The sequence below is a fragment of the Tenrec ecaudatus genome, chromosome 7, assembly GCF_050624435.1.
Source record: "Tenrec ecaudatus isolate mTenEca1 chromosome 7, mTenEca1.hap1, whole genome shotgun sequence".
Lineage (NCBI taxonomy): Eukaryota > Metazoa > Chordata > Mammalia > Afrosoricida > Tenrecidae > Tenrec > Tenrec ecaudatus.
In genome coordinates, this window is record NC_134536.1 from 149,868,309 (window position 1) to 149,889,355 (window position 21,047).

Below are 21,047 nucleotides of genomic sequence, written 5' to 3' on the forward strand. Positions count from 1 at the left end.
TTATAAGGTATCAATGAAAATAATTATATGGTTGGGGGGGGGCTCACTATATGAAAGGGTCGTGGCCTGAGGCAGGTGGAGAACCACTGGTGTGTAGGGTCCCTAGGAATTCAAAAGGTCTCAATAACCGTGAGTTTGCTTGTGGTGTCAGCACCCACCGGAAGAGGAAACTTCCTAATGGGCAGAGTACAGGAAATGGTTGCCAGACTGAGCCGCCATGACAGTCTGGTGGCACCCTGCATCAGTGTGTGGCCTTGGAGAGTCCCAGACGTTCTTACCTGTAAAGTAGAGCTTATTCAACCTCTGTTTCAGGTTGGAAGTCAGAATGGGGTTAGATATAGAAAGTGATTTATTTACATTTGGCACTTGGTTGCTCTCATTCTCGCTCTGAGCATTAGGAGCTGGATCACAAATACTTTTAATTTTTGTTTTTTTGAGGATTTAAAAAAATCATTTTATTAGGGGCTGATACAACTCTTTTCACAATCTGTGCATACATCATTTGTGTCCAGCATGGTCGTACATAGTTGCCATCATCATTCTCAAAACACCTGCTTTCTACTTGAGCCCTTGGTATCAGCTCCTCATTTCCCCCCTCCTTCCCCCTCCCCCCGATCCCTTGATAATTTATAAAATATTATTTTATCATATCTTACACCATCCAACATCTCCCTCACCCACTTCTTCACTGTCTGTCCCCCAGGGAGGAGGTTATATGTAGACCTTGTCATCTGTTCCCCCTTTCTCCCTCACCTTCCCTCCACCCTCCCGATATCACCACTCTCACCACTGATCCTGAGGGGTTCATCCGTCCTGGATTCCCTGTATTTCCAGTTCCTATCTGTGCCAGTACACATCCTTCGGTCCAGCTGGATATGTAAAGGTAGAATTTGTATCATGATAGTCGGGGAGGCGGGGGGAGCATTTAAGAACTAGAGGAAAATTGTATATTTCATCATTACTACACTGCACTCTGACTGGCTCGTCACCTCCCCACAGCCCTTCTGCTAGGGATGTCCAATTTCCTCCAGATGGGCCCTGGGACCCCACTCTGCACTCCCCCTCATTCACAATGCTATGATTTTTTTTTTTGTCTTTGATGCCTGATACCTGATCCCTTCAATGCCTTGTCATCTCACAGGCTGGTGTGCATCTTCCATGTGGGCTTTGTTGACAGTTGGGCATCATCAGCTTTCTTCACCGCATTTGCCTGTGCACCCGCTTTGTCCTCAGCATTCGTGTCGGGGCAGGCTGGTGTGCTTCTTCCGTGTGGGCTTTGTTGTTTCTTAGCTAGATGACCGCCTGATTGTCTTCAAGCCTTTAAGACCCCAGATGCTATATCATTTGATAACCAGGCACCATCAGCTTTCTTCACAACTTTTGCCTATGCACCCACTTTGTCCTCAGTGACCGAGTCGGGACAGGCCAGTGTGCTTCTTCTATGTGGGTTTTGTTGTCTCTCAGTTAGATGGCTGCTTTTTAAAAGGATACTAAAATTCAAATCCAAACCCACTGTCATCAAGTTTTGACCCTTCATAATGGTATGAGATGGAGTAGAGCTACTTCTTAGGGTTTCTGAGACTAATCTTTATGGAAACACACAGCCTTTCCTTTGTCCCAAAGAGCATCCGGTAGGTTTGAGTTCCCGATCTTGTGGTTAGCAGCCCAACCCTTAACCCACTGTGCCACCAGGGCTCCTTAGCAGGATGCTAGTGAGCACTGCTATTAAGGTCCTAACAGCTCCTAACAGCTTTGAATGGAATTCAAAGGACATGAAATTTGGGGAGAATCAGTAGAAAACTACTTTTTAAAATAAATGAGATTGCATTTCCTACTCAGTGGTAGAATTTTTGAGAATAACTCTTTCAGAGTCATATTTTTTACTTTTCCATGTTGTTTGATTTGCTGTGTTCTTTTGCCTGCCCAAAGATTACAAATTATAATATCATTACTTACAAGGCAATATTTATATAATCCCCCAATGCTTCCCTATACTTTCTTACTTCAACCTTTTTAATCGCCCCTTAAGTAGGCAGTCACATAGATTCATTTCCATTTTATGTGTCTAGCTTCTCTGTTGAGGAAAATAACTTTGGCATTCATTCTTGAATGTCTACTGCTCTGAACAGTGTCTGGCTGGTCAGACTCCAATGTCTCTTCAGTCTTGTACAGCCCCATGACCTACATCATTTTCGAACTCCCCGTGAACTGTTCTTTGCCAGGCTTTGCGTCCTCCATCCCCATTTTTCCCAAGGTTGTGCTCAGTTTGGGGTGCTGCTTTCTTGTGCTATTATTTGGAAGGTACCTCCAGCAGAAATCTAGGGTGATAGGGATCTCACTGAATGCTTCTCTCCTGTCAAATGTAACAACCTCGTACTCACTGTTGCCTAGTTCCTAAAATATCTATTTACTATACATACCTCTATTTCATAGTTGTTTACGGCAAGTGGGTATATCCATTCATCCAACATGGTCCAATGTTACTACAAAATTTTGAAGAAAAGGGCTTCATTAGCTCCTGAATCTTTGTGACCCCCAACCTGATATTCTTTCTCTATAACAAACAATAAGGTAGATTTGTCCCAAAGAATGTATCTAGTACAAGATGCTCTGAAGGCATTAGCCAAAAACAGGATCCAGGAAATGAAAGAATGCCAATTGAAATGTTTCAACAAACCGATGAAGCACTGGAAGCACTCACTAGTCTCTACCAAAAAATTTGGAAGACAGCTACAAGGCCAACTCCCTAGAAGAGATGCATATTTATGTCCATTCCAAAGAAAGGTGATTCAGCAGAATGCAGAAATTGTTGAACAGTATTGTTAATTTCATATTCAAGTAACATTTGCTGAAGTCATTAAAATACTTCTGCAGCAGTACCTTGATTAGGAGCTACCAAAAATTCAAGTTGAATTCAGAGGAAGATGTAGTTTAGAGCCATAGATGACATCAGATTGGATCTTGATTACAAACAGAGGCTGCCAGAAAGATTATTACTTATGCTTCATCAACGATTCAAAGGGATTCACCTATGTGTATCATAGCAAACCATAGATAACATTGCAAGGAAGTCTAGGACATTTCATTGTGTTCAGGAAGAATCTGTGCATGTACCAAGAAGTATTTGCTCAAATAGAACAAAGGAATATTGTGTGGTTTAAAAGTAGGGAGATTTTCATCAGGGCTGAATCCTTTCACCGTTCTTATTCAATCTATATGCCAAGCAAATAATCTGAGAAGCTGGATAGCATGAAGAACTTGCTAGCAGGTTTGGAGGAAGGCTTATTGACCTTTGATACAAGCGTATATGCTGAAATCAAGGAGAACTTGGAGCACTTGCTGATCAAAGTCAAAGTATGGATGGCAACTACATGTAAAGAATAAAAATCCTCACAATGAAACCAATAGACAACATCATGATAAGCAAAAAAAACCAAAAAACAAAAAAACGACTGAAGTGGTCAAAGATGTATTTTGCTTGAATGCACAGTCAACACTCATGGAAGCAGCAGTTAAGAAAACAGAGGTCATATTGTATTGGACAAATCTGCTCAGGCCTCCCCAGACTCACCTTGATGACAGTCATAGTAAGTGGTTGGTGTAGTGGGCTACATGTCGGGCTTATATAATTGAGTTATATGTTGCTATTCTTTTAAATTTTGGATCAAACTAAGGTTGACAACTTTTTATTTTGTAAGACGTATAATTAGAAAAGAAATTCTAAATAAAGAGGAAAGACATACTCCTAAAGGAGAATTTTTTTCACTACAAAGGCAACTTGCAACCTAATGTTGATATATTTATTTTTCTTGAATCTAGTGAAATACTATAGAAAAAAAGTCTCATTGCCATCAAGTTGATTCTGACTCAGAGCAACCCTCTAAGAGAGTGGAACTGCACTTGGTGGGTTTTCAAGGTGGTAAGCCTTGAGGGGAGCAGCAAGCTTCATCTTTCTCCTCAGAGTAGCTAGTGGGTGCCAACGATTCACCCTGTGCTTGAAGCCCCACACATAACCCATGACACCACCAGGCTCCATAACAAGTATCTTATAGAGCTCTCTATGTCAATGGGAAGATATTTAGAACCTTTATAAAACCTATTTTGAACTGAGTCAGTGATGCAAAGTCTGTAGTGATATAGAGCCATGCATGCTTTAAAATGTTTAGTCTAAATTCTTACCACTACCTAGAAAATATACACGAGGACTTAAAACATTCCCTTGCCTGTTAATTCCTCCCCCTGCCCCATCCCCATGAACTTTTCGAAGTCCCCTCTGCCAAGCCAGCCCCTGATTTGTGGTGACTCAGGTACAACAGAATGAGATGCTGAATTGGAACATTGTCAATGAGGGGTTTCATGGGCTGACTTTCTTTCTTTTTAAAAAATAATTAAATCCTCTTATTGGGGGCTTGTACAACTCATCACAATCCACACACACATCCATTGTGTCAAGCACTTTTGTACATTTGTTTCCCTCATCATTCTCAAAACATTTGCTTTCTACTTGAGCCCTTGGTATCAGCTCCTCATTTTCCCCCTCCTTCCCCCCTCCCCCTCCCCCATGAACCCTTGATAATTTATGAATTATTATTTTGTCATATCTTTACACCATCCGATGTCTCCCTTCACCCACTTCTCTGCTGTCCGTCCCCCATGGAGGAGGTTATATGTAGATCCTTGTCATCTGTTTCCCCTTTCCCCCTCACCTTCCCTTTACCCTTCCGGTATTGCCACTCTCACCACTGGTCCTGAGGGGTTCATCTGTCCTGGCCTTCCTGTGTTTCCAGTTCCTATCTGTTCCAGTGTACATCCTCCAGCCCAGCCAGATTTGTAAGGTAGAAGTGGGATCATGATAGTGGGGGGGGGGGGGGGAAGCATTCAAAAACTAGTGAAAATAGATCTCCAGGCCTTTCTTCCTAGCTTTTAACCTAGAAGCTCCACTGGAGCCTGTTTAGCATCCTCGCAACGCACCAGCCTCCATTGGCAGATGAGTGGTGTCTGTGCATGAGAACAATTGACCAAGAAATATTCTGGGCCTTTCACATGCAAGCGGGAATCCTACCACTGAATCATCACTGGTCCCAGGAGCAAATAAACTGAAAATGACAACAACAAAACTCACTGCCATCAAATAGATGCTGACTCATAGCAACCCTACAAGAGAGAGTAGGAATGCCCAGTGAGTTTCCACCATGGTAACTCTGTAGGAATAGATAGCCCCTTCTTTCTCCCACAGAGCTGCTGCTGGTTTCTAACTGCTGCCTTTTCAGATTGCCTCCCAATGTTAACCACTATGTCACCAGGCCTCCTCTTTATGAGCATATAGCACAGTGTAATTAAAAAAATTGAAACAGTGTCCAAGTAGCTAGTGCAAACACAGATCACCACTTTTCATTCTGAATGTAATTCCTCAAACCTTCGAGAATATAGAACATTCAAAGTCAGCCTAGTGATATAACATTATCATTTTAATGTATTTTGCATGCTCTCCATAGTAAAAGGAAATTTTTAAGTAATTACCTTGTTTATTTTTACTTTTTGAAAAAGGGGATGCTTTTCCGATGTGATCAATTATCTTCACAGAATTATCTGAAGTTAAAATGAACCTGTTGGGAAGATTTAATCAAATTAACATATATACGTTAAATTGTATTAAACATTTGAGTAAATCAACATGTCATTTGTTGGGATGTAAATTCTGGAAACGTGTAAACAGCTCCTCTTTTACTGGAAGGGTAAAGTTTATCTCCATTATGATACTGTAGTGCTTGCACAGTCTGTGTATAAATGAATAAATGGCTCAAAGACCACATCTGACCTCTGGCTGCAGAAGGGAAAAGAAAAATCCAACTGCGCACAAACTCAAGGTTAATTGCTGCAGGAACGAGGTCATACCTCCCTCTACCCTTCACCTTTCTTGACACTGTTCCTCCCACAGTACTCTACCTATGTGCTGGTTTATAATCCAGTGCAGTGGCCGCACAGAATTCATAAACAATGAGCACAATTATGAAGGCTGATTAGGAAATTAAGGGTCCCGGTCGTATAACGGGTTGCAAATTGGACAACTCACCACAAGGTCAACCATTTTAATCCATCAGCTGCTCCACAGAAAGATTGATAAGTGTCTACTTCTATAAAGATTCAAAGTCTCAGAAACCCATAGGGGTAGATCTACCCTGTCCAATAGAGTCACTATGAGTCAGAATCAACTCAAAGGCAGTGAGTTATTAAGGAAGTTACCATGTTACCACAAGTCAGGATCAGAAAAAAATGAAGGATACAGTCTTCTCGTCCTGAGCTCCTTGGTCACATGGTCCCTTAGCTTCTGCCTCTGTAGGCCAGGAAGCCTTTCTGCTGCTCTGCCTCTCAGTGTTGGTTCTTTTTTCTCCCTGTTTCAGAGATGGCTCGTATACATAGAGGAATGGCCTTGACAACAGACCAGGCCACCAGGGAAACAAAGGTTGTGATTTTATTCACACCTTCTAGAAGAGTCACACCTTCTAGTCAGAATATATCCCACCTTAATCAGGTAACAGAATTTTCTCCAAAATGGGATTATAACCACAGAAATGTAGGCTAGAATTGAGAATGCATTCCATAAGGGATTATGGCTAAAAGTACCATATTAAATAACTACTGATATCTCAATGATGTTTCAGATTTTTAGAAAAATGAAGGACAAACACTTGACAAAGTTCTTACATTTTATTAATGTTCACCCTCAAGTGAGATCAGGGTTGAGTTCTTTGGAAATAAAGGCAGGGTGAATCCTTTCTTAGAGTTCTATATGTACTAAAAACAAGCACACAAGCAAACCAAAAACCAAACAATCCCACTCATTGTCATCTAATCGATTCTGACTGATAACAGCTCTACATAAAGACACTAAATTTTTAAAAATACTTTTATTGGGGGCTTTTACATCTCTTATCACAATCCATACATCCCTCCAATGTGACAAGCACATTGGCACATATGCCGCCATCATCATTGTCAAAGCATTCTCTTCCCACTTGAGCTCCTGATATCAGCTCTCCATTTCTCCCCACCCCGCTTGCCTGCCCTCCCTCAGGAATTCATGATAAGTTATAGATTATTTTTTCCATATCTTACATCATCCTCCGTCACCCCTCACCCACTTTTCTGTTATTCGTCTCCTGGGAAGGGGCTTCTAGATTGATCCTTGTGATCAATTGATCCTTGTGATCGATTGCCCGTTTCTCCCCACACCCTCCCCTAATCCTCCTGGGATCGCTACTCTCCTTGTTGGCCCTGAGAGATTTCTCTATCCTGGATTCCCTGTGTTGCAGGCTCTTATCTGTAGCAGTGTGCATGCTCTGGTCTCACCTGATTTGTAAGGTAGAATTGAGGTCATGATAATGAGGTGAAGGAAGCACCAAAGAACTAGAGGAAAGTTGTGTGTTTCATCGGTGTTATACTGCACCCTGACTGGCTCATCTCTTCCCTGTGACCCCTCTGTGAGAGGATGTCCAATTGTCTACAGATGGGCAGTGGGTCTCCACTCCATGTCCCCCCACCTCATTCACATGGGGTATGGTTTTATTCTGGGTCTTAGATGCCTGATACTTGATGCCATCAACACCTCATGATCACACAGGTGGGTGTGCTTCTTCCATGTGGGCTTTGTTGCTTTTGAGCTAGATGGCCACTTGCTTACCTTCAAGCCTTTAAAACCCCAAATGCTATATCCTTTGATAGCTGGGCACCATCAGCTTTTCTCACCACATTTGCTTATGCACACATTTGTCTTCAGCGATCCTATTGGGAAGGTGAGCATCACAGAATGCCAGATTGTTAGAATGAAGTGTTCTTAGGTAAAGGGGGTACTTGAGCTGAGGCCCAATAGGACACTAAAAGTTTGATGGTTCTCCATTCTGTGTCTCATAGCCTTTCCCTCGCTGGATACTGGGAAGCTTGTTTATATCGCACAATTTGTTTTAGGAGGTCAGTTGCACCAGGCAGGAAAGGCCAAAATAAACTGCTCTCTACGAGCTTTTAACCATAATATTAATACCCAAGACTGAAGATTACTTAATTCAAATAGAGAACAGGTTTTTTAATGTCACCGGTAGCTGGGGAGTGATTCCCTCAAAAATCCCAGGCTTCAAAATACTTGTCAGGCTGGAAGAACAAGGAAAGCAGCTGTACTCCTGCTGTTCAAACAGACCTCTTTTCCTCCCAGAGATTTCCCTTTCAAAAGGCCATTCCACTTTGACCTCTCCAACCAACTCTCTGGCCAACTTTCCTATCTCCAATTTCACTTCGGCATTCCATGTTGCAAACTTAAAATCTGTTAGATACTTCTCCCTTGCTCCTTCTCCATGTAGTTGGCTTGAAAGGAATATGCCCCAGGAGAACTGTGGTTAGAATTCAGGATGTCTGGATGTGAGTTTGTTCATTCACTGAGCCTCGGTTGTCTTACATGCATCGTGAGAGTAAGAAGCCCTATTTTCCTAGTGTTATTTGAAGACAAAGTGAAGAAAGTCATTAAAAAAAGCATCTGGAAACAAACACACAAACACATCTGGTACATACTAAGCAAAGGAAGCCTGGTGGCTCAGTAGGTAAACTCCCCAGCTGTTAACTGAAAGGGTAATGGTTTGAACTCCACAGCAGCTCCATGGGAGAAAATGTGATAGTCCATTTCTTTAATGATTTAAACACTTGGAATGCACTGAGTTCACTTCAGAGCCTCTGGTTCAGTTATGGCTAATGAAGCCAGACCAGAACAAACTCCAGTTTACACAATGTCAGTGTACAGAAATGATAACAGAGATGGGAACATTTACAGGCTTATGCGCTACCAGCAACTTAATTTCCCTCCAGAAAACAAGGGCAATGTGTGCATAGCGACCCAATCTCTTACCTAACAGAGTCAGAAACAAAGATGGCAATCTACCTCATGACTTTTAATGTATGTCACTTCAGAATCCTGCAAATAATCCAATCTCCTATATTAAGCTCCTGAGAGCTTTCTATACCTCTTCAGAGTTTTCCATTCCAGGATCTTGACCTGCAATTTTCCCATTCTGGTTATTGTTCCAGGATAGCCACATTTTATAAATTCGGGTCTCTTCTTATTTTTCCTGTTGCAGCCAAGAGTAAACTAGCTTAAAGCCTTTTGAAGCCCTGGTTTATTTGGGAATATATTCTGCTGTGATCCACGGATCACATAGGGTTTGGTAAAGTAGGAAGCCAATGGAAGTGAAGCCACTCTCACTGAGATAAATGAGTTGTATTGACACAAAAACCACTATAATGATATCAAACATATCCATGATCCAGAGGTGGCCAAGGACCAGACACTCTTTTGTTCTTTTATCCAAACATCTGCCAAGAGTTGAACCTGACTCAATGGCAATTAACAACAGCATCTACGGTGGAGTGCTGTATAGGCTTTCAATAAATGCTGAAAACAAATTCCTCCTTGATACTATTTTCCAGTTCCATATCGTTGCTGTTATCAATGCTTCCTCCCTGGAGATCTGATTTTTACATCTGCAGGTTCAACTACAGGAGCAGCCTCTGGCCTGGTCTCCCCGACTTTGATTTCTCTTTCCAAGCCCTCCACCAATTCTTGTCAGAGTTACAAAGTACTCTCAACCCCACTGGACGTAAGTCTCTTCATGCATACAGCTGTTTACTTGATTGGTTACTACCTTTAAGATAGTGTCCAAACTCCTTGGTCTAGTATTCTTGGCTTTCATGGGTGATTTCCAAAAGTCGTTCCAATATTACTTCTTAGCATGTTTCTATCTGACTTCTCAATTCATACCATGTGACCAAATCTCTGTCTATGGAGCACATGATGCGGGATCCCATGTCTATCACTTTATCTTTCAGTTTAAGTGCCTGTTATGGTTTGTGTCCCCCAGAAAAAGTTTTTAATTCTTAATCCCCTGTACTGGTGTACATGATCATATTTGGAAATAAGGTCATTATAGACATAATTATAGAAAGTCACCAACTTATTATGGAGTTTCATTCCAATTATTGTCATGAATCAAATACCTAATTTGTGGTTTGAATTGGGGTGCCAGCCCCCCACCACTAATGACGGGTTCAGTAAGCACAATTGTATGGTTGTTTTATATATATATAACACTATATATATAACTATATATAATATAGTTATAGAGAGCATGAGAAATAAAAGAGAGAGTCAAATAATGGAGTCAGACATATTTCATAGTTACATGCTCACCTCCTGGATGGCCATGATCTTACCGGCCAGGTCCACGCACAGCATGGGCCAAGTTTAGGTGGGGCGTAGACCGGCAGGAGGCTCGAGGACCGGGCAGGAGGCTGGAGGGCCCCGTTTATTGCTAACCAAGGGTTATAGCTCCTTCAGGGGGTGTGATTGCAGGTAACCACACAGTCACAGGAAGGGGCAGTACAATAGGCATACACATTATAGGAAAGGGATGTACAATGGGCATAGGCGTAACAGGAAGGGGATGAGCTAGGACTTTACACATGATAGGAAGGGGAGGGACTAGAGGTATACATGTGACAAGAAGGGCGGACCCTAGATTCATGATGGTGGCCTAACCTTGGTCACCCTTGGGTGGGCTTGACCGCTCTGGGGTCTCCTACAAGGAAACAGTCAACTACTATCCTTATCAGAAGGGAGTGGGCTCTACTTGTTATGGTATAAACAGTGGTGACTGCTTGTTCTAGATGGTTGATAACCCTCAGGGAGAATGACCCCTGACCTACTTCTGATGACCGCCAAGTGTACAGTCATTCACAAGCAGCTAAGTTTGGCATATATTTGGGGGAGACAACTTGGGAGAAACCCTTCTGTTTCCCATACTAATTTTTTGTTTATATTATTATTGCCTTTTATTATAAGTATCTTTATAAAGTTGATCCTCATTGCATATTCCACATGCATATGGCTAACAATAAGATATGAACCATGGTCAGATGTGTGCTCATAATAACTTAAATATGAGTTAAGGACTCCTCATAGTTAAGATGAATTCATTAGAGTGGACCTTGATATCTTTATGATAGGTGCCCTTAAATAATAGGAGCAGAGACACAGAAAGTTATGACAATCACGGGAAAGTGGAGACAGACTGAACTGAGGCTGAAACAAGTCAAGACCACTAAAAGCTGGAAAAGATAAAGAATTATCTTCACTTGGCCTAGAACCCTTAGACATAGAGTGGTCCTGCCAATGCCCTGAATCCCGACTTCTAACATTCAGAGAAATTTGAGAAATTTCTGTTATTTGTTATCATTGGTTGTAGCAGCCCTAGTAAATAAAGACATTGCTTTTCCCTGATGTCCTGATAGAGACTTTTTCCCAATGGCATAGTGGTTACACCTTGGATGGCAACTGCAAGGTCAGCAGTTCACAACCACGAGCTGCTCCAAAGGTGAGAGATGAGGGTTTCTACTCCCATAAAGAGTTAGTCTCAGAAACTCACAGGGACAGTTTAATCCCGTCCTTTTGGATCACTATGAATTGGCATCCACTGGGTGGCAATGAGTGAGTTTTACACCAGTCCTGAGTGATTGCTCTCTTCTGATCCCCACTGCATTTCTCTTATCATATCAATGGCTTGGCATGTTATCATGGGCTCTACTCTATGTCATATATATGTGCGTCACCTCACTTGGATTTAGAGTTCCTTGCAGGACTGTCATACACGATTCTAGGATTTGGGAATCTAATACAGTGCTCTGCAGAGGACCAATAATTTTGGAGTAATGAAGATAAACAAAATGGAGTGTGTAAAGGAGAAGGGCCTCCGATCAGCTCCATGGCGCCCACCCAGTATTTGAAGCTCTATACTAGTCATTGTCCACTGCCATTTGAATAGATAATTCACTATTGTTTTAATCCTTACCAATTTTTATTAAGCACCTACTATGTGCGAGACACTATTGATCCAATTGTGGAAAAAGTACTCCCTGAGCCCATTTTACACTACCCACCTGTCATTTTGTTGTACTGTGGGGACTTGCATGTTTCCTGGAAGCTATGCCACAGGTATTGACCACCAGCAGAGTCATTCATGGTGGACAGGTTTCAGAGGCGCTTTCAGATTACGATAGTCTAGGAAGAAAGACATGGTGATCCACTTCTGACAATTAGCCAATGAAAACCCTACGGATAGCCATAGAAAATTGTCTAATTCACGTACTTCGACCACAGACATCATGTCTGGTGACGTAGAGACACCTCTTGGTGAGGTGGATGATTGCTGTTTCTGCAGTTATGGACTTGCACAATGCAGTGAGGCCAAGGATGGACCGGGCATTTTGCTCTGTTGTAAATGAGGTTTCAGTGAGGTGGGTTTGATCCAGTAACAGGCAATGAGTCCATTTTGCTCACAGAATCCTTAGACTAACTCACTCGGTCATGAGTCATACAGTAACGAGTGTGACCAGTGGGTCCCAGACCCAATCCGGTAAGCTCCTCTGGAATAGTGTACTTATTCCAGTCATGGTTCCTTTACTGCGACCATGGCTCTCCTTATGACAGACCTACTGTCAGCTATGGTTTTGTGACGAGTTCCTTGGTTTTCCATGTTCTGTAGTTAGTCATGTGACTTGTCGACAAATCTTCTGGACACCAGGAAGATGGTCTCCCTCATCTGGATGACTTGCCTTTTCTTCTCTTGGTCCTATTCATGGATTAGTAAAGGGGTCTTCAGGAAATGGATGTGGAGTTGGGACTTCTCCCCATAGGACATGGTTCAGGCTGCAGCCTCACTACCAGAGGGGTTGCACAATATAGAGAGGTAAACTCTCCTACTGTGTGTATTAGAGATTCCATTCTGAGGACTACGTTTACAGAAGGCTATGGATTATAGAGAAAACCCTAAATCCATTTTTGAGTCTCCAGTTAGATTCAACCTCCATTGAATTATATTTGGACCTTCTTTGGCAATGTCATATCAACGTTGTCTTCAAGCGGAATACATTAGAAAGTGGATTACTCCCATTGCCCTAACCAGTTGGGAGAGGGATAGTCTAGGTCTTAGGGACTGGCTTGGGAGTGCCCACAAGGGATTTGGGGATGCCAGAGCCACAGAGTTATGAGTTATGCTCGACTGCCTTCGTGGGAGGGTCCTGGACCAATCTGTAAACTATTTTCTCTGGCATAATGTTTGTGCCCCAATTTTGGTTCCACTTCTGCTTCTATAGTGCTGCTTGCAACGGTGGCGGACTGCTGTACCACCAATCATGCTTTGATGACAGTTTCCCCTGTACTCTCATGTCCTATGTGAGTGACCAGCTTTCTGTAAATTCTTGGATGCAATTATGACCTCATGGCAACATTCTCCCTCATCTGGATGAATTCTCTTTGACTTTGTCTTGTCTTTGTCCTGTTAAAGACCTATCTATGTGTCGCTATAAATTATATTTAGAGCCAAGAACCCAAACACTGCACTGCATTGGGGAAGTCTGCTGTGTAAGCTCCCTTTTAAAGTGTTGAAGAGCCAGGAGGTTACTTTAAGGACAAGGTGTGCCTGCCTCAAACCTTAGTATTTTCTTTCTTTTTTATGGAAAGATCGTTTTATTGAGGGCTCTTACAGCTCTTATGACAATCCATATATGAATTGTATCAAGCATATTTGTACATATGTTGCCATCATTATTTTCTAAATATTTACTTTCTATTGAGCCCTTAGTATCTGCTCCTCTTTTTACCCTCCCCCCACCCTTCTAACCCCTTGATAAATTATAAATTATTATATTTTCATATCTTACACTAACTGCTGTCTCCCTTCCCCCATATGCATGAAAAGTTGGACATGGAATAAGGAAGACTGAGGAAGAATCAATGCACTTGAATCATGGAGTGGGTAAAGAATACCGGTTCTTGCTTCTCAGCATGAAGAGAATTCACACAGCAGATGCATGAAAGTAAGCTTTTATGAGTGAAATCAAAGATTTTGCTAGTACGTTCTCACAAACAAGAATGGGCTATCTTCAGAGAGGGAGGGCAGGAGAGGTTGTGTGGTCCCACTCCTTGATCTTTTATCCTCTTCCTTCCGGACTGGTCTCCTCCCACCTCCATTTGGTTGGTGAGCTCTTTCTTTGTGGATGTACTCCAGTGTGTGTGTGATGTGTACATGTAACATAATTGGTTCCTACCACATATGTTTGAGCTTTCAGTGGGTCTGTATAAGTATGCATGTGATGTTACTGGTTTCTAACACACATATTATTCCTATAAACTTCTCACTCACTACTCACGCACTCACTCACTCACTGACCCACCCATTCACTCACCAACACTCCCATCCACTCACTCACCCTCTAACCCATTCACTCACCACCATACCCATTCATTCATTCACCAACCTACTCACTCACTCACTCACTCACTCACTCACTCACTCACTCAATGCCATTGAGTTGATTCTAACTGATAACAACCCTTTAGGACAGGGTAAATCTGCCCCTGTGAGTTTCCAAAACTTTAACTCTTTATAGGAGCAGAAAGACCAATCTTTCTCCATGGGAATAGCTGGTAGCTTTGCACAGCTGAACTTTCTGATTGCAGCCTAATATGTAACCACGAAGCCACTAGGGCTCCTTATTCATAACCTTCTAGGCATGCAGATCTCTAAGGAAATTCCCTTTCGTTATGTACTTGGCTTGCTATTTTGCTAGGGGAAGGCCCCCTTTACCCTCAGTACACCCATTAAGAGCTAATCAGGATACATTCTGCCTATCTGTACCATGGACTGCCAAAAGAACAAATAGATGTGTCTTGGAAGAAGTACATCAAGAGCTCTTTAGAAGTGAGAATGGTGAAACTTTGTCTCATGTACTTTGGACATGTTATCAGGAGAGAACACTAGTCCCTGAAAAAAAGGCCATCATGCTTGTTAAAGTAGAAGGGAAGCAAAAAAGAGGTAGACCCACGACAAGATGAATGGATGCAGTGGCTGCAACAAAGGGCTCCAACATCACAACGATGTGAAGGGTGCCACAGGGCAAGGCCATGTTCTGTTCTGCTTTCCACAGGGTCTCTATGAGTCAGAACCAACTTGACAGCACCCAACAACAACACCAACAACATACATTATATTGAACTTGGGGTCTTTTGTCCCCTACCCAGGAGTCATTGTGATGTAGTGGAATATAAATTGGACTGTTGACCTCAAGGTCAGCAGTTTGAACCCACCAGCTGCTCTGTGGGAGAAAAAGGAGGCTTTCTGTTTCTATAAAGAGTTGGAGCTTCAAAAATCCACAGAGGCATTTCTCCTCTCTCCTACGGTTGCTATGAGCCAGAATGGAATTGATGGTAGTGAGCTTGTCTTCTGTTTGGTATTTGTTCCCTATAGTACCTGCTTGCTGGTTTGTGCTTCCTTTTGCTTTCATCCAGGTATCTTGGTGCTCAGGCTGGTTTTCACAGCTCAGAATCTGTCCATTTCATCACAATATTTGTTCTATTTTGATGGTTTTTTCAGTTGTCAGGGGATGGAAGCATTCAACTGCCTGCGTCACCTCCCTTAATGTTGTTCATTGAGTTTTGTTTGTTTTTTTGTGTGATAGATTAGAGAATGAGTTTCCATTTGTTTTCATAATTTCTTACTGTTAAATTTTTAGTACTGTTGTCTATTTGGGTAAAATTTGTCATTTCCCTTATAGAATACTCATAAGACTTTGAAAGGGGAAGGGGAAGGTGTGGGGAGAAAGGGGGAATTGATCACAAAGATCGACATATAACCCCCTCCCAAGGGGACAAATAACAGAAAGGAGGTTGAAGAGAGACAACAGACTATGTAAGATATGAAAATAAAAATTTATAATTCATCATGGGTTCATGAAGGAAAGAGGATGGGGGAGGGATGGGAAAAAATGAGGAGCTGATACCAAGGGCTCAAGCAGAAAGAAAACGCTTTGAAAACAATGATGGCTACATATGTACAAATGTGCTTGACACAATGGATGAATGTATGGATTGTGATAAGAGCTTTAAGAGTCCTCAATAAAAGTATTTAATTTTTTAAAAGTTGGTAAAGTTACTTTATGAAGCCTGAAGTATTACTGAATATAATGAAACTGTGGTCTAGATTGAGATAGGATTTATATCATTGGAGGTCACCCTAGTGAAGTTGAGCTATATGTTTTTCTGTGCTTCTGTATATGAAACCCAGTTCTGATGAACCGAAGGGGAAGCACATAGAATAAGGGTTTCTGGACGGGGCTTAGGGGGTTGGGGGGAGGGGGGGTGGAAACAGGGGATGGGGTGGGGATAAGGTAAAAGGGAGACAATGTCAAGGAATTCAGGAAGAAAAAGAATGTCTAGAAGCTGATTGTGATAGCAATTGTACAATTCTGCTTGATGTGATTGAACTATGAAATGATATATGTATTAACTCCAAATTAATAAGATAAATTAAAAAATAACAAACAGAAAAAAATTCCATAACTAAGTCTTCCATTTTGACACCCTCTTCATCATTCTTTCTCCCTTACAGGTAGGATAAAGTGGTCACCCAAAATAGCATTTTTGCGTTGGTGCTAAGGAAAAATTGAATTGGGTACATATTCAGTAGGTTAAATGGGATATTTTTTGTGTCCCTGTTATTTCTGCATATAAAGTTGTTGATAGTTGCTCTGATATAGAAATTGCTTTCAGGGATACTATATTCACCCACTCTGCTGACTCTGAGATACACCCAAATATGAACAAATCAAAACAAAAATACAGAAGTGTTGAAATCCAGTTAGGTCCAGCATGCATCAGAAGGGGTAAATTACTGACAAAGGTTTAACTGTTCAAGCCAGATTTATGCCTTTGATCTTCTATACTCATCTCTTCGATGCACTCTGTTTAGTACCCACTTTCCTCCCATCCTTCAGTTGTGGATAGAGGTAGTTCACCGGAGACTCATTTCCTACGTAGTTCCACAAACGAATCTTGGGTTCCCATTGTCATCTATAGCTTTCTGCACACTGGATTCTCACAATTTAGGTACTGATTCTAGTCCCTCCTTCGACTTTGAATTATATGACTTACAATGTTTGGTGACTGATATGGGGTCTTTCTTCCATGTGGACTTAGTTGACAATACATTTAGATGGCTACATGTTTTTAGACAAACTGTAAGACTCCAGATGCTATTTTATCAGCTAGCTAGGCACTATCTAATTTCTTCACCATATTTTCATATAGCATCCATATCTATGGTGTTCCCTTTCTGAGGATAAGTATCAAGCAGGGCCAATCATGGGACTTCTAAACCCTATGTGAGGAATCCTTCAGTGCACAAGTGGTTAAACTCTTAATTACTAGCTACAAGGTTGGCAGCCTGAATACACCCAGAGACACTGGGAAAACAGACTTAGCTATATCACAAGATCACTGCCGTGAAAACATTATGAAACATTTACATGCCTCACAGATTAAGCCATCATGAGTTATAATGGGCTAAACAACAACTAATTACACCATGACTGTGTGTTCTACCTGTTTGTCAATTTATCATATTATACATACTATGAGTTATGTTATCTCTGGGGGCTTAGTGGTTACATGTTGGGTTGCAATCCAAATGGTCAACATTTCGAAACCAGCAGCTTCACGGGAGAAATATTAGGATTTCTACTCATCTAAACAGTTTTCATCTCGGAAACCCAAAGTAGGGGGGTGTGGGGTGGTCAGCATTGATTCCACGGCAGTGGGTTTGTGTGTGTGTGTGTGTGTGTGTGGTGTGTGTGTGTGTGTGTGTGTTGGGGGTGGGGTGGGTGTTATGCTAGAGTGGGAATCAATTTGATAGTAGGGGGTTTGATTTGGAATTAGGTGAGGTAGGTATTGGGCTGCTAACCACAGACTGGCAGTTCAAACCAGCCAGCCACTGCTCAGAAGGATGAGGCGGTCAGCTCCTGTAAAGACTTACAGACTCAGAAACCCGATATAGGATGCTAAGAGTCAGAATAGACTTCGTGGTCATGGCTTTGGGTGCTAGCTTGTATTTTGCCATGATGCTGGAAGTTGTGCCACCAATATTTCTAATACTCATAGTGGACAGTTCAGAGGACATTCAGACAGACAGACAAAGAAGGAAGGTCTGGTGTTCGACTTCTGAGAATTAGCCAATGAAAACCCTCAGGATCATAAGAGACTCTTGTCCAATATAGTAACGGAAGATGCGCCCCCCTCGGTTGGAAGGGACTCAAAATGCAGTGACGGCAACAGTGGACAATTCTCCCTATGTCTCAAGAGCAGGCAACATGTCATTATATTATACAAGCACATGACATCGCCATGAGTCAGAGCCAACTCAGTGACCACTAACGACAGCAGCAATGGTCACCCCTCTCCCTTGAAGGGCCCCATGGGAGAAAAAAACCCTGGAGCATAGATGGCATTGGCCTCAAAGTCAATCATGCATAGAAAAGGGTATACGTCATCCCTACAGTGTCCACTGAGTACCCAAGTTCCTTGATCAGTGCCTCTCAAAGTGAGATCTGTGTAGCTTCAGTTAGTGTCAGTTACTTGCGAGCTTGTACGAAATGCAAATTCTTGAACCCTAACCAAGACCTAAATGTCAGAACTCAGACACTTCCGGGAAGATGGCACCGATGTGGGATCACATGCTTTGAGTTCCCATTGTGGGATCACCAGATCTATGAGTAACTGGGTCTCACGTACTTTTTTCATAGTTCAATCACATCAAGCAGAATTGTACAATTGCTATCACAATCAGTTTCTAGTGCAGCTTGAACCTGCAGTGCAGCAGACTACCAAAGGTTGTTAGATTTGCTCCTATTTTCTTTTTAAAAAATCATTTTATTGGGGGCTCATCACAATCCATACATCCTTATCACAATCCATACATCTCTTATCAGCTCTTATCACAATCCATACATCTATCCATTGTGTCAATCATTGTTTTCAAAACATTTTCTTTCTGCTTGAGCCTTTGGTATTAACTTCTCATTTTTCCCCTCCCCTTCCTCATGAACCTTTGATAATTTATAAATTATTATTTTTTTCATGTCTTACACTGACCAATGTCTCCTTCACCTACTTTTCTGTTGTCTGTCCCCCTGGGAGAGCGGGTATATGTACATCATTGTGATTGGTTCCTCCTTTCATCCCCCACCTTCCCTTTACCCTCCTGGCATCACTACTCTCATTATTGCTCCTCAGGGATTTACCTTTCGTCGATTCCCTGTGTTTCCAGCTCTGATCTGTACCTGTGTACATGCTCTGGTCTAGCTGGATTTGTAAGGTAGAATTGGGGCCATGATAATAGGGGATGGGGGTGGGAAGCATTAAAGAACAAGAGAAAAGTTATATGTTGCATTGGTGCTATACTACACCCTATCTGGCTCATCTCTTCTTCTTTTTTTTGGCTCATCTCTTCTTGGTGACCTTTCTTTAAGAAGATGTCCAGTTATCTACAGATGGGCTTTGTGTCTCACTTCATACTCCCTCTCATTCACATTGATATGATTTTTTTGTTATGAGTCTTTGATGTCTGATACTTCATCCCATCGACACCTCATGATCACACAGGATGGTGTGCTTCCTCCATGTGGACTTTGTTGCTTCTGAGCTAGATGGCTGTTTGTTTATCTTCAAGCCTTTAAGACCCAAGATGCTATATCTTTTGATAGGCAGGCACTATCAGCTTTCTTCATCACATCTGCTTAAGCACCCATTTTTTCTTCAGTGATCATTCCAGGAAGGTGAGCATCATGGAAAGTCAGGTTATTAGAACAAAGTGTTCTTGTTTGAGGGAGTACTTGAGTAGAGACCCAATGCCCATCTGCTACCCTAATACTTAACATATAAATATATGTACATAGATATATTTTCTATCCTTATATATAAATATATTCACACATATATATGCCTATTTTTAGATTGCTGTAAATGTCATTTGCGCTCTAGTTCTTGCCTCTATTTCCTTTTACTTTCCTCTTGTCCCACTATCATGTGTGGCCTTAATTTGGGTTTCAGTAATTTCTCTCGGTTACATCCTATTTTCTTTTGAGAAAGGAAACACAAAACTTCCTTCCCCACCAGAGGAAACGTTAACCTGTTAGTTTCAGGTTTCTCTGACTTTCCCCACCCCTGGCTCGGTAACCTGTGCACACAGGGAACCACTATCCCTAGCCAGATTGCTAGAAGCCCCTTCTCCCTGGGGCATGCACTGAAATAGCCTATGTCCACCCTGAAACCATATGTAAGGAGCAGATAGCTCCAAGCTGTGCAGGAATCTACTATAAAGGGGCTCTGTTATAAACACACTAACAGGAGGACTGCACTCTCCCTATTACATATAGAGGGTCTATAAATGACTCACTCTGATAGATTTAATGTACACCTCATTTACCACAACAACCATAATTTCTAGACCCTGCTTCTTCCACCTCAGTAACACACATTCTCACATAACCCTCTTCTCTAACTCATTAAAAATTACTATACTTCAGGAAGACTTCCTAGTATTAATACCACCATTTTCCAGAACATAGAAAGGGATCACAACCTCCCAGACTCATTCATGAAGCCAGCATAACCCTAATACCAAGACTGGAAACAACCCACAAGAATAGAGAATTACAGACCAATTACCGACCATGAACATAAATGAAAAAATCCTCAACAAATCCTTGGCCAATTGAATCCAAACATACAAAAAAAAATACACCATGATCAAGTGGTATTCATACCAGGGATGCAGGGATGGTTTAACATTAAAAAAATTAACACAATCCACCGCATTAACAAGGAAATGGATTAAAAAACCAAAATGAATAAGAACAATATGATCATATCAATTGATGCAGAAAAAGCATTTGACAATATCATTGCCACATTATCCACAATATCTAGGAACACCCATTTCTAATAAAAGCTCTTGAAGATAGGATTAGAAGGGAAGATGCTCAAGACAAAAGAGGCCACATACCAAACTACCATGATCCGAATTCTACCTTGCAGGACTGGATAGGGCAGAGGTTGTACACTGGTGCATATGGGAGCTGGAGGCACAGGGAACCCAGGGTAGACGATACCTTCAGGACCA